Source organism: Hylobates moloch, unplaced genomic scaffold (assembly GCF_009828535.3).
Source record: "Hylobates moloch isolate HMO894 unplaced genomic scaffold, HMol_V3 SCAFFOLD_14, whole genome shotgun sequence".
Classification (NCBI taxonomy): Eukaryota; Metazoa; Chordata; class Mammalia; order Primates; family Hylobatidae; genus Hylobates; species Hylobates moloch.
Genome location: NW_026652289.1, coordinates 30508135 through 30521058, shown reverse-complemented (window position 1 = coordinate 30521058; position 12924 = coordinate 30508135). Strand labels below are relative to the sequence as shown.

Below are 12924 nucleotides of genomic sequence, written 5' to 3'. Positions count from 1 at the left end.
GGAAAAAAAAGGAGAAGAGAGAACAGGAAAGGAGAGAAAAGGAGAAGAAAGGAAAGGAATGAAAGGGGAAGGAAAAAAGAGGAAGAAAGGGAGGGAGAAAACAAATAAATAAAACACTTTGGAAATAAAATGAGAAAAAAAAAAGAGAAATTGTACTAGGAAAAAACCATCAAGGCATTGTTTAAATATCACTTCATGCTTGAATATATTTAAATACCACAAACTTGTTATGATTTAAAGGAACTCCAAAGACTATTGTTTTCATTTTCTTGATATTTCAGTGAAGCCTGCAAAATGTATATGTGGGGAAGTGAGAGTAGATGTGTGATTTAATTTTTATGCTTTATTTGGGTGAAACTGGAGTAGGAAGAAACATAAGAGACACCCTCAGAGCACAGTCAAGATGTCAGCATTCACAAACCCATGTGCTACCCCTCTAAATTATACTCCTCCAGATGGCTTGGTTAATTTTGAAGTGGATAAAGCTAACAGTGCCAGATCACACCCAAGCAGTATAAAACTGTATAAGAACACAATAAAACAGTAATAAACAATAGATTATTTTAGTGGCATATGGCAGATACTGAGTCAGGCCAGCCTCAAATGTAATCTTTGGATTCTGTTTAAAAATCAGTGTCTGAATTATAGCATTAGCATTCAAAGCACTCTTGTAAGCAGTAAGCAACTATTCTAAAGAAGAGCAAGGGAGGGTCAGATAAAGGAGAAAAAGAAAACACAGTGGTCATTGGAGAAGAAAGATAAACAAGAAATAATAAGCAGTGCTTGCATGACAATCTACAAGGGGAAATATAAAATTCATGAAAGCATTCAATAGGAAGAGATGGCAACAAGTAGACCAATATGAAGGAAATGGATATGGGAACTCCCAGCAAGAAGGAGAGCAAAGGAGAAAGGGGAAAATGCACACAAACAAAATAACAATTCCTCCCTTTTCTGAATATCTGGACATAAAATTTGTTAACTTCCATTAACATGACAAAAATTGTATGTTGCATCATAAAAGTTGGAAATACATTGTTAAAACCTTAACTCTGCAATCCCTCAGTAAAAATTCCCTCTTCTGAACATATCTTCACCCCTACACTAAACCCAACCATCTTCTCCTGGGAGAATGATGTTGCAGAACAATGAGAGATCTGTTCAAATTGCTGAAATTAAAGCTTCCAAGTGAAGAGCCCAGGATATAGCCCCCTTTTACCTACTTATATCCTATTTATAGTACATATTTCAATGTAAACAAGACTTCCTCCATACCAAGTGAGAGACTGTACACCTAGACACTAAATAAAAAAGTATTTTTTCCAGAAAAATACTTTTCAAGTGAGAGTTTTGTTAATGGATAGTTTCTTGATGAGTGATCTGAATAAAGTTAGTTATCCACATAATTAACTATATGTGGCTGAATAGGAAGCCCCAGCCTTCATTCCCACACAGAAACACTAGTTGCCCACAAATGTACACACTAAACATTTTTATAAGAATTCCAGATTCCAATTAAGATGTTGCAGTATTCCAAGTGTGCACAAAGTACAGAATAGTCAAATTGAATTGAGTAAGAAGAGCAATTTCATTTACCTGGGTCCGCCTCTCCCCCAAGTTAGCACAGCTCAGTGCCAAGACACAATGCCCCTTCACATCTTTTTCCTCTGGGAGAAAAGAATGGAGTATGCCTCAAACATTCCAGCTTTTCAGAGAGCTGCCCAAGAAACTGGTCTCTTACTTCCTTGATTGGTGTGCCAACAGAACTAGCATAATTTGAATGTCTGGGGGTCACTGAGGACAATGGAAAGCAGCAGGTGGCTTGATATGGTTGGCACAGCATGGCACAATTGGAGGAGGAAGTGCACAACTTAAGACTTCTTCCTTGGCAAGGAGGGAGAGGAGTGGAGCATGTGTTGGCATTCTGGCTCTTCAGAGGGCTGCCCGAGGGACTAGTTTCTGTCTTGCCTCACTTGGAGCACTGATGGAACTAGCATAGTTTGGATGCCTTGGAGCCACTGAGAGCAAAAGTTAAAAAAAAAAAAAAAGCAGTAAGCAGTTTGCTCAGTTTGCTATAGCTACCATACCTCAGTAAAATCAAGAGAAGATGCACAACTCAAGGCTTCTCCTTCAAGAGGGAAGGAGAAACAAGCAAGAAACGAGTCTGTCATTCTAGCTTCTTGGAACACCAGCTTCTGAGAAACTGATATCTGTCTCACCTTACTCAGTGTACTGACAGGAAGCTGGCATGCTCTGGATGTTTGCCAGCCACTGACAACAAAAGAGAGTGGGAAACTTGCAGCTGTAGAACCAGAGAACTTGTGGTGGCACAGACAGACATCAGAAAAGATAATGAGCTCCTGAGGGGAAACAATACAGTAAGCCTCTCTGAGAAACTGCATGCACAGGCCCAGATACCCCAAAAAAGTTTCAGAGGATTCCAGAATCTCTTTCTGGGCTACTTAGTGGGAGTCTTATCTAAACAAAGCCAGTCTGAAGACTGGGAGAAGTGACAGATCCTAATACAAAGCTACAAGGTGCATGAAAAACAAGGAAACATGCCTCAATCAAAGGAATAAACTAACTCTCCAGAAACTGGACCTACAAAGAGGTATGTGGACAACTTGAAAGAGAATTCAAAATAATTGTCATAAAGATGCCCAGTGAGCTCAAAGAAATAACAAATGAACAGAATAAAGTATCAAGAAAGATACAGAAAATATAAAAAAGAAGTTTTGGAGCTGAAAAAGAAAATAAACTGCAAAATTCACTAGAGAAGTTTAATGGCAGACTTGATATTGCAGTAGAAAACATCAGCAAACTTGAATATGAGTTATGTGAAATTATCTGCTAGAGGTGCAAAATGAAAAAAGAATGACAAAGAATAAAGAAAACCTAAGGGACATATGAGGCACCATCAAATGGGCCAATATTTGCATTATTGTTGCTTCAGAAGGGGAAGAGAGAGAGAGAATGGGGCAGAAACATTACTTCCCAAATGTAAGGATGGAAATGGACATCTAGATTTGAGAAACTACATGCTCCAACTAAGATGAATTCAAAGAAGTACACACCAAGCAACATCATAATCAAATTGTCAAAAGTCAAAGAAAAACAATTTTGAAAGCACCAGGAGAAAAGCAGCTTGTTATGAACAAGAGACTATCACCAGATTTCTCAGAAGAAATCTTCCAAGACAGAAGAGAATTGGGATGATATATCAAAACACTGAGAGAAAAAAAAACCTGCCAGTCACGAATACTGTATCCAGAAAAACTATCCTTTAGTAATTAAGGAAAAATATTCTCCCAGATAAAGAAAAGCTGAGGGAATTCATCATCACTAGACCGCCTTACAAGAAGTGCTAAAGGGAGTTTATCAAGTTGAAACGAATGGATGCTAAACAGCAGCATGAAAGCATACATAAATACAAAGCTCACTGGTAAAGGTAAATACATAAAAGCATAAAGAATACTATTGCTGTGATCTGAATGTTTGTGTGCATTCAAAGTTCATTTGTTGTAATCTTAACCCCCAATATAATGGTATGAGGAAGTGAGGCCTTTGGGAGACAATTAGGTCATGGGAGCCAAGCCTTCATAAGTGGGATTAATGCTTTTACAAAAGAGGCCCCTGTGATCTTGCTTGCCTCTTCTACTATGTGAGAACACAGAGAGAAGGTACAGTCTATGAATAGGAAGTGGGCCCTCATCAGATACCAAATCTCTTGGCACCTTCACATTAAACTACCCAGCCTCCAGAACTATGACAAATAATTGTTTGTTGTTTATAAGCTACACAGCTTATGGCATTTTATTACAGCAGCCTTAACAAACTAAGACAACTGTAATATTGTAACAATGCTGTATAAATCTTTTAATTTTTGTATAAAAGTTAAAAGATAAAATTATAAGAAGTAATTATAAAAATCTAGCAATGGGTATACAATATAAAAAGATGTAATTTGTGACATCAGTAGCATAAAGTGTGGGGGAGGTGAGTAAAAGTTAAGCGTTTTTGTATGGAATTGAAGTTATCAGTGTAAAGTAGATTATTTTAACAATAACATGTTTTATGTAAGTTTTATGGCAACCACAATGAAAGTACATATCTAGCAGATATTCAAAAGAAAATGAGAAAGAAATCAAAACATGCCACTACAAAAAAGTCAGAAAAATACAAAGTAAGAGAGTCAGAGCAAAAGTGAGTCAAAAAGCTACGAGATAGCTAAAAAGCAATTTAAGAAATGGCAATAATAAGTCCTTTCCTGTCAATAATTACTTTAAATGTAAATAAATTTAACTCTCAATTAAAAAGACTGATATAGTGGCTGAATGGATTTAAAGAAAACAAGACTCAACTATATGCTGTATACAAGAAACTCACTTTGGACTTTAAGACCCACACAGGCCGAAAAAATAGAAAAAATAATCCACACAAATTGTAGTCAAAAAAGACAGTAAGAGTGGCCAAATTTATATCAGACAGAGTAGATTTTAAGTCAAGAACTGTCCAAAAGACAAAGAAGGACAAGGACATTATATAATGATATAAGGGTCAATCTGCCAGAAATATGTAACAATTATAAATATACAAGTGCCCATAATCAGAGCACCCAAATATAGGAAGTAATCAATGAAATAATTTAATAGAGAAATAGACAACGCACAATAACAGTAGGGAATTTCAATATACCACTCTCAATAATTGATAGAACATCCAGACAGAAGATCAATAAGGAAATAAATAAGAGGATTTGAACCAGACTACAGATCAAATGGAACTGACAGACATTTGCAGAACATTCCACCCTACAGCAGCAGAATACATATTCTTCCCAAGCATGCATGAAACATTCTCCAGAATAGATCACATGTTAAGTCACAAACAAGTCTTAACAAATTTAAGAAGATTCAAACTGTGTCAATTATATTTTCCAACAACAATGGAATGAAACGAAAAGCAAAGGAAAATGGAAAAGTTCTTAGATATGTGAATATTAAACAACACACTCTTGAATAACCAATGAATCAAAGAATAAATCAGAAGGTAAAGTTTAGAAAAATATTTTGAGACAAATAAATATGAAAAGAGAACACAACAAAATGTATAGGATGAACCATGACCAAGTCAGATTTATCCCTGGGTTACATGGATGGCCAAAATACAAAAATAATCAATACGAGACACCACATTAACAGAATAAAGGATAAAAATTACATTATTATCTTGATATATGCAGAAAAAGCATCTGAAACGTTTAACACCCTTTCATGATAAAAACACTCAATAAACTAATAGAAGAAAATTACCTCAACATAATACAGGCCACAGTTAATGCCATGCTATACAGTGAAACACTGAAAGCTTTTCCTCTAAGATCAGGAACAGTGAAGGATGCCCATTCTGACCACTTCCATTCAACATACTACTGGAAGTCCTAGCCAGAGAAATTAGGCAAGAAATATAATAAAAAGGCATCCAAATCAGAAAGAAAGAAAAACAAATTTTCACTGTTGGCAGATAATATGACGCTATATGTAGAAAACCCTGACAATTACACACACACAGACACACACACATACACAAACCATTAGAACTAATAAACCAATTAAGCAAAGTTGCAGGATACAAAATCAACACACAAAAATCAGTTGAGTATATGTACACTAACAATGAACAATTGGAAACAAAAATGCAGAAGGCAGCCCATTTACAACTCAATCCAAAAGAATAAAATTCTTAAGAATAATCTAAACTGAGAAGTATTATAAAATATATAGATACTGAAATCTATAAAAGATTGCTAAAACACGCATACAGACATACACACACACAAATAGGGGGCGTGATGCCATAAGCCAACCAGCCCACAATGTCAAGTTTATCATCCAGAACACCAGTGCGGCAGTGGCCATTTCGATTCGGAGTGTCTTCTTCTCTGAGGTGCCCATAATAGTCATTGTCTGGGTTCAGATTGATGCCAGTTCCTCAGTTCTTCATGATGAGTTCATGGCTCACAAACTTAGATTAATTCCCCTCATTAGTGACGACATAGTGGACAAGCTGCTATCCTCCCAGGACTGCCCATGTGAAGAGTTCTGCCGAGTGCTTGGTGGAGTTCACCCTCGATGTGCAGTGCAGTGACGACCAGATTTGACATATCACATCTTGAGACCTCATCTCCAACAGCCCCCAGGTCATTCCAGTGCACCAAGATGATGACCCTAATGACTGTGTGGAGCAGGATGACATTCTCTTCATCAAGTTGAGAAAGGACCAGGAGCTGAGACTTTGAGCCTATACAAAAACGTGTTTCAGCAAGCAGCATGCCAAGTTGAACCCTACTGCAGGGGTGGCTTTTGAATACAATCCAGACAATGCCATGAGGCATGCAGCGTACTGCAAACCCAGGGAGTGGCCAAAGACTGAGCACTTGGAGCTGGATGAGGATAAGTCACAGGTGCCCTGTGACCCCACGGGCAAGCCAGAAGGGTTTTACTACACCATGAATTCCTATGGCTCTCTGTGTCCTTAAACCATGTCCTCTTAGCCCTCACTGGATTGAAGAAGAAGCTGAGTGACTTACAAACTCAATTAAGCCACGAGATCCAGAGTGAAATGCTAACTATAAACTAGCTGCAGCTTGCTGCTTCAGCAAGAATGGGGATTCAAGCCAGCAGCTGGATTTGGGGGGTCTCTCTTGAGACTCTTCTAGGTTTTGGAAATCTAGTCTACTGTTGCTTGAGCTTCTTGGCAGGTCATCAGTACCAACTAGAAGCGGGTGATAGATTACTAGGGATGCCAGCGGCATTTAAGCAGGACAGTTTTTTACTGGCCCTAACTGCTAATTGCCAGCAGTGCTCCACAGATCCCAAAACATCCCTTTTAGCCTGTTTCCTAATGCACCTGTAGGGGAGCCAAACGGACTTCTCTCCTGGTTAGTTCAGCTCTTTAAACACTTTCTGTCCAAAAGGAATAATTTCAGTTGTACCTTAGATTTCTGGTATTAGGATTGAATGTCACAGCCTTCATTCAAAGGGCCTATAAACCCTTCCAGTTCTTTCCCCAAGGCTGTCCTACTAGCACTTCAAATTCCCAGGTGTCTTTAATTTGAGAAGTAACCTTCTGGGAATAGCATCAGGCCATGTCTGTGCCCTCTCCCCTATGTAAACACAATATTTCACTCTCTACCCAGCAGTTACAAACCCCTTCACCACCAATACCTGATTATTTAGTTTGGTGGTGGTGGTGGTGGTAGCGGTGGCAGCAACCAGCAGGAGCACGGCCCCTCCCACATACACAGAAGTATTTCATTTCTCCCAAATGAAGGCTCTGGCCCTGACCTCTTAACACTGTCTCCAGGGAGGAACATACACAAAGCAGTTAATTAGTCAGCCTGGAAAAAACACAGAAAGAAAGAGATATTTATTGATTAACAGAAGTTGTGTTTTTAAAAGTGTTTATTTTTGGCAATGAAGAGCACAACATAATCTCAAAAAAGTTAAAAAAAGAAAAGAAGACACAAATAAATGGAAAGACTTCCCATGTTCATGGATTAGAAGACATCGTTCAAATGTCCATACCATCCAAAGTCTACACATTTAATGCAATCCCTATTAAAATCCTAGTGACATTTTTTGCAGAAATTGACAAAACAATTCTAAAAATTGTACAGAAGTACAAATGACCCCACAGTAGCCTAAACAATCTTGACAAAAAGAGCAAAACTGGAGGCCTCAAACTTTTTAACTTTAAAACATATTACAAAGCTATAGTCATCAAAAGACCATGGTACTGGAATAAAGATAGACATATAGGCTAATGGAACAATACTGAGAGTCCAGAAATAAACCCACACATATACAGTCAAGTGATCTTTGACAGGATGCCAAGAGTATACAATGGGAAAATGATAGTATCAGAAAATTGGTGCTGGAAAAACTAGATATCACATGCAAAAATAATAAAATTGGATCCTTATTTTATACCATACACAAAAATCAACTCAAAATAGATTAAAGACTTAAACATAAGACATGAATTTATAAAACTCCAAGAAGGCAACATAGGGTAAAATCTTCAAAACATTTGTCTTGGCAATTAATTCTTGGCTATGACACCAAAAGCACAAGTAACAAAAGCAAAAATAGACAAATGGATTTACATCAAACGAAAAAGCCAGAAACTAAAAATCTTCTGCATAGCGAAGGAGATAATCAACCGAGTACAAAAGCAACCTACAGAATGAGAGAAAATATTTGTAAACCATATATCTGACAGGGGGTTAATATAAAAATATACAAGAAACTCAATAGCAGAAAATAAAAATAAAAATAACTATTTTCAAAGAAGAGATATAAATGACCAACAGGCATATGAAAAGACATTCTTCACTAATCATTGGAGAAATGCAAATCAAAACCACACTGAGGTATCATCTCGCACTCATTATGATGGTCATTATAAAAAATTAAAAATTAAAAAAATAAAGTGTTGGCAAGGATGTGGAAAAATTTGAACCATGTGCACTACTGGTGAGAATATAAAATGACGTTGCCACTATAAAAAAACAGCATAGAGATTGACAGAAAAATTAAAAATAAAAACTACCATTTGATCCAGCAATCCCACTTCTGGGCATTTATCCAAAAAAGCTGAAATCAGGACATGGAAAATATTTGCCCTTCCATGTTCATTGCAGCATTATTCACAATAGATAAGAATTAGAAACAACTGGTCGGGCTCAGTGGCTCATGCCTGTAATCCCAGCACTTTGGGAGGCCAAGGCAGGTGGATCATGAGGTCAGGAGATTGAGACCATCCTGGCTAACATGGTGAAACCCCGTCTCTACTAAAAATAAAAAATAAAAAATTAGCCGAGCGCGGTGGCAGGCAGGTGCCTATAATCCCAGCTACTCCAGCGGCAGAGGCAGGAGAATGGCGGGAACCCAGGACGGGGAGCTTGCAGTGAGCCGAGATCGCGCCCCTGAACTCCAGCCTGGGTGACAGAGCGAGATTCCGTCTCAAAAAAAAAAAAAAAAAAAGAAAAGAAGAGAATTAGAAACAACCTAAAAGTTTATCAGCAATATGTATGGATAAAGAAAATGTAGTATATATTTATAGAATAGAATATTATTCAGTCATGAAAAGAAGCAAATTCTGTTACATAGAGATACCTTGAGGACATTATGCCAAGTGAAATACGCCAGTACAAGAAAGACAAATAGTACATGATTCCACTATAGGAAGTATCTAAAATAGTGAAACTCATGGAAATAGAGTAAAATTATGGTTTCTAGATGCTAGGAAGAGGGATAAATGAGAAAATTGCTGTTCCGTGAGCATAAAGTTTTAATCATACAAGAGAGAAGATTTTCACAGATTTGCTCTACTTATGCTTACAGTTAACAATGCCGTACCATACACCCAAAATTTAAGAGGAAAGATCTTACGTGTTTTTTACCACAATAAAAAAATTTTGTAACATTCACAGAAAAAAAAAATGTTCACTCTATTTGTACATATGATAGAAACTTTTGATCTATAGCTCAAGGCAAAAAGTAATCATTCCAAATTAAATTATCTTGGTTAATATGGCTGTTTACAATAGGGAATATGGCTCATCACACTCCAACTGAAAAATAAAGACTTCCTAATCTCAATAGCCTGGCCTGTAATAAGAATATAAAATTATAAATGCAAACTTTCAACTCCCAAGTGAAGCATGAAATTCCAGAGCCACTGTATATTGAGAGTGGGGAGAAGTGTATGCTTAAGGGTAAGATTCATATTTTATATTTTATCTCCCTGGAGGAACAGCATTTTTCTTCAAAGAGAGAGCCATCACAGTGTAAAGCATAATACAATGGCAATCAAAGGGACATCCACAGATAACCATGTTCATTACATTGCCTTTAATTGCTTTAGCCTAAAAGACAGCAGCCCAAAAGTATAGATCCATGGCAGATCATTGTACTTAAACAGTCAAATATGTATCCTTCATATTTTAAAATACAGCCACTGGCCCACCAAACAGGAGTTCTACTGTCCACTTCTCTCACACTGCCTTCTACACAGTATAAAACCTTTCATCTTGACATAATTAGAAGAATCTTCCAACCAAGTAAAACTATGACTTGCTCACATGCCTACTTTTCCCACATGACCATGGCAAAATCAGATATTGTCAAATAACTGGAGGACCTCAATTCACCACAGAATTTTCATAAAATGGTTAAGAGTTAGGAGCATATGGTTCATGGAGGAAATTTGGGAAGAACTCATGCTTAGTCTAATAAAAAATACAGTTCATTCATTCTCCATGAAGACAGGAAAACTATGCCATCCTGATCTTCACTATATCAATGGTCTGTAATTGTTTAGTAAAAATTCTTCAAATGAAGGAATGTCCAAAGTTGTCTGGATTCAGTCTGTAAAAGAATAATTAAGCTTTTGCTTTTGCTTAATTTACATGCCTTGACAGTATATTAAAATGCTTAATTAAGCAGCTTTTTTATGGTCACAGAAGTCTTTGTGATGTTTAACATTATGAAATCTACATATTCAGAGCCACCTGTAGTCTATAAAATTTAAGTATTTATGTATAATTTAATCACTTATATTTTCTTCATAAAAGGAATTATTTAAGATATGGCAACTAAATCAGAGAATTCTGGATAATTGCTTTTATTCATAATTTCATCCAAATGATGAAGTTCATAATTACACAATGTTATAGTTATTAATATATTAAGGCAGACCTTAAAAGCTCACAGCAAAAGAGTAACACAGTGACTGAGATTATGCAATATACCAAAGAGGATATTGACTTTACTCTGGGTAATATGCAAACAAATTTACATTTATGTCTTAAACTTAACCCCAACCTTATAAATGATTGAATGCATCCAGTGGCTTATTTTCTGTAAATCAGTAAGTAACCTCGAATGAATGCATCAATTTTCATAATGCATGCCTTGTTAGTATCATCTAATATTTTTATTTCAAGTAAATAACCATATTATTCATGCTAGTAGCTGGTACAAACCTTTACCATTCTTCTTAAATTACTTAGCTGGACTCACCCACTCATTTGTAACAGATGGCCAAGCCTCCTACCTCACAGAGAAAATAGCAGCCATCAGTCACAAACCACACCTCTTGTATTATCTGCATGTTCCCCAGCTTTCCCTTCTTCCCTTCTGTCCCAGAAGATGTGTTGCCTCTCTTCCAAAGATAACACTTTAATCTGTACTCCTGATTTCATCTTCTTTTTTTCTTCCTCTCTATGTTTATTGAGTGCCTTCTGATGCCAGAATATTCTAAGCCTGGGGACACAGTGGGAAACAAAACACAAAGCCCCTCTCCTTGCGGAGTTTGCATTCTATTATGTGTCCTCCAAGGCCTTTTCAATATTCACCACCATTTTTTGAATCTTCACGGTATCCTCTGTCATGGCTGTTCTCTTTTAGCTTACAACCCTGTTTAACTTGTCCTCATCCTTAAAATGAATCTGCTTATTTTGCTGACCTTGAAGGCATGTATCTCCTTCCCTTACTGCTGCACTTCTAGAATCAGCTGCAGTTTCTGTTTCTACTTTCACTTCCCTTTTTCACTCCTCAGTGCACAGCTATCTATTTTTCTTTTGTTCTCTGTACTCCAGTGAAACATTTATCCTCAGCCTTTGACACGTCTTCCTTCCCTTGAGTCCTCATGAATCCTAGGACAGAATATAGTTTATTCTCTTGGCTACACTTTTTGCTACTGCTTCATTCTCTGCCTGCAACCTTACTGTTTGAATCTCAAAGATTTCATCTTTGGCCTTCTTTTCTCATTCTGCTCATTCTTCCTGAATCATCCTACTCACACCCATGGTTTCAGCTACTACATATGTGCTAACAACTCCAAAATTCTGTTTTCAGAGCCTTCTGAATTCCTTATCTATATTTTCAAGTACTCCAAAAGCATTCTCATTTAAATAGCCATATCATGTGCTAAAGATGTGGTATGTATTGCCACAGAGAAACATAGAGAAAATATTACTAGCTGTGATTATAGAAAAGCTCCAACATCTCAGTGGCTTAATAAAATATGAGTGTTTTATTGTTGTTGTTGGTGGTGTTGGTTTCGTTTTTGCTCATGTAAGGTCCAGTTGGAGGTGGTGGTGGCGGCAGTGTGGTGTGGAGGGTAAAGGTGGTTCTGAGACCCAAGTTCAGGAAGAATCTCCCCTCTATTATGTCGCTTGCCAGGTCATTCAAGAAAGTTTTATCCAGTCAGTGGATGGGAAAAGAGTTTGGAAGTGGTGGAAGATTTTATGTGACAGTTTTGGAATTGTTATATTTTCACCCACATTCCATTGAACAGAATTCAGTGACAGTGTCCCATCTAGATGCAAAGGGGTTGGAAATGATAGTCCATGTCTAGGCAGCCACTTCATAGCATCCTCTATATTATGCAAGAAGAGCAAATCTTTAGTAGTTGGTTAAAAATGTTTGCTACAGAAATCCATGGGTGACCTTTCTAGACAGAATTTTGTTTCTGATCAGTTGAATAAGGATTGCGAAGAGTGAAAGTGGAGATGAGCAGGGTGATTCTTTTCTGGAAGCACAATGTTAGTGTTTAGGTGCTCATTTAATGTTCTTAGAACCAAAACTTGGCTGTTAGGGAAACGACAAAGCTCAGGAAGCAACTGATTTCTCTACCTTCTATTTTTATTCCTTTAATCCAAACTTCATATAATTTGAATGTCAGAGTGTCATATGTTGCTGGATGTAGTTTGGATGTTCGTCCTCTCCAAATCTGATGTTAAAATGTAATCCCCATTGTTTGAGGTGGGGCCTCATGGGAGGTGTTTGGGTCATGGTGGCAGACGCCTCATGAATGGCTTGGTGCCATCCCCATGGTAACGAGTGAGTTCTCGCT

The 12924-nt window shown here is 37.2% G+C and overlaps 1 pseudogene; it reads left to right on the top strand.

The window, feature by feature from the left end:
• The first annotated feature begins 403 nt into the window (after positions 1 to 403).
• On the top strand, positions 404 to 6639 carry LOC116481542 (DNA-directed RNA polymerase II subunit RPB3-like; annotated as a pseudogene).
• Positions 6640 to 12924: the final 6285 nt, after the last annotated feature.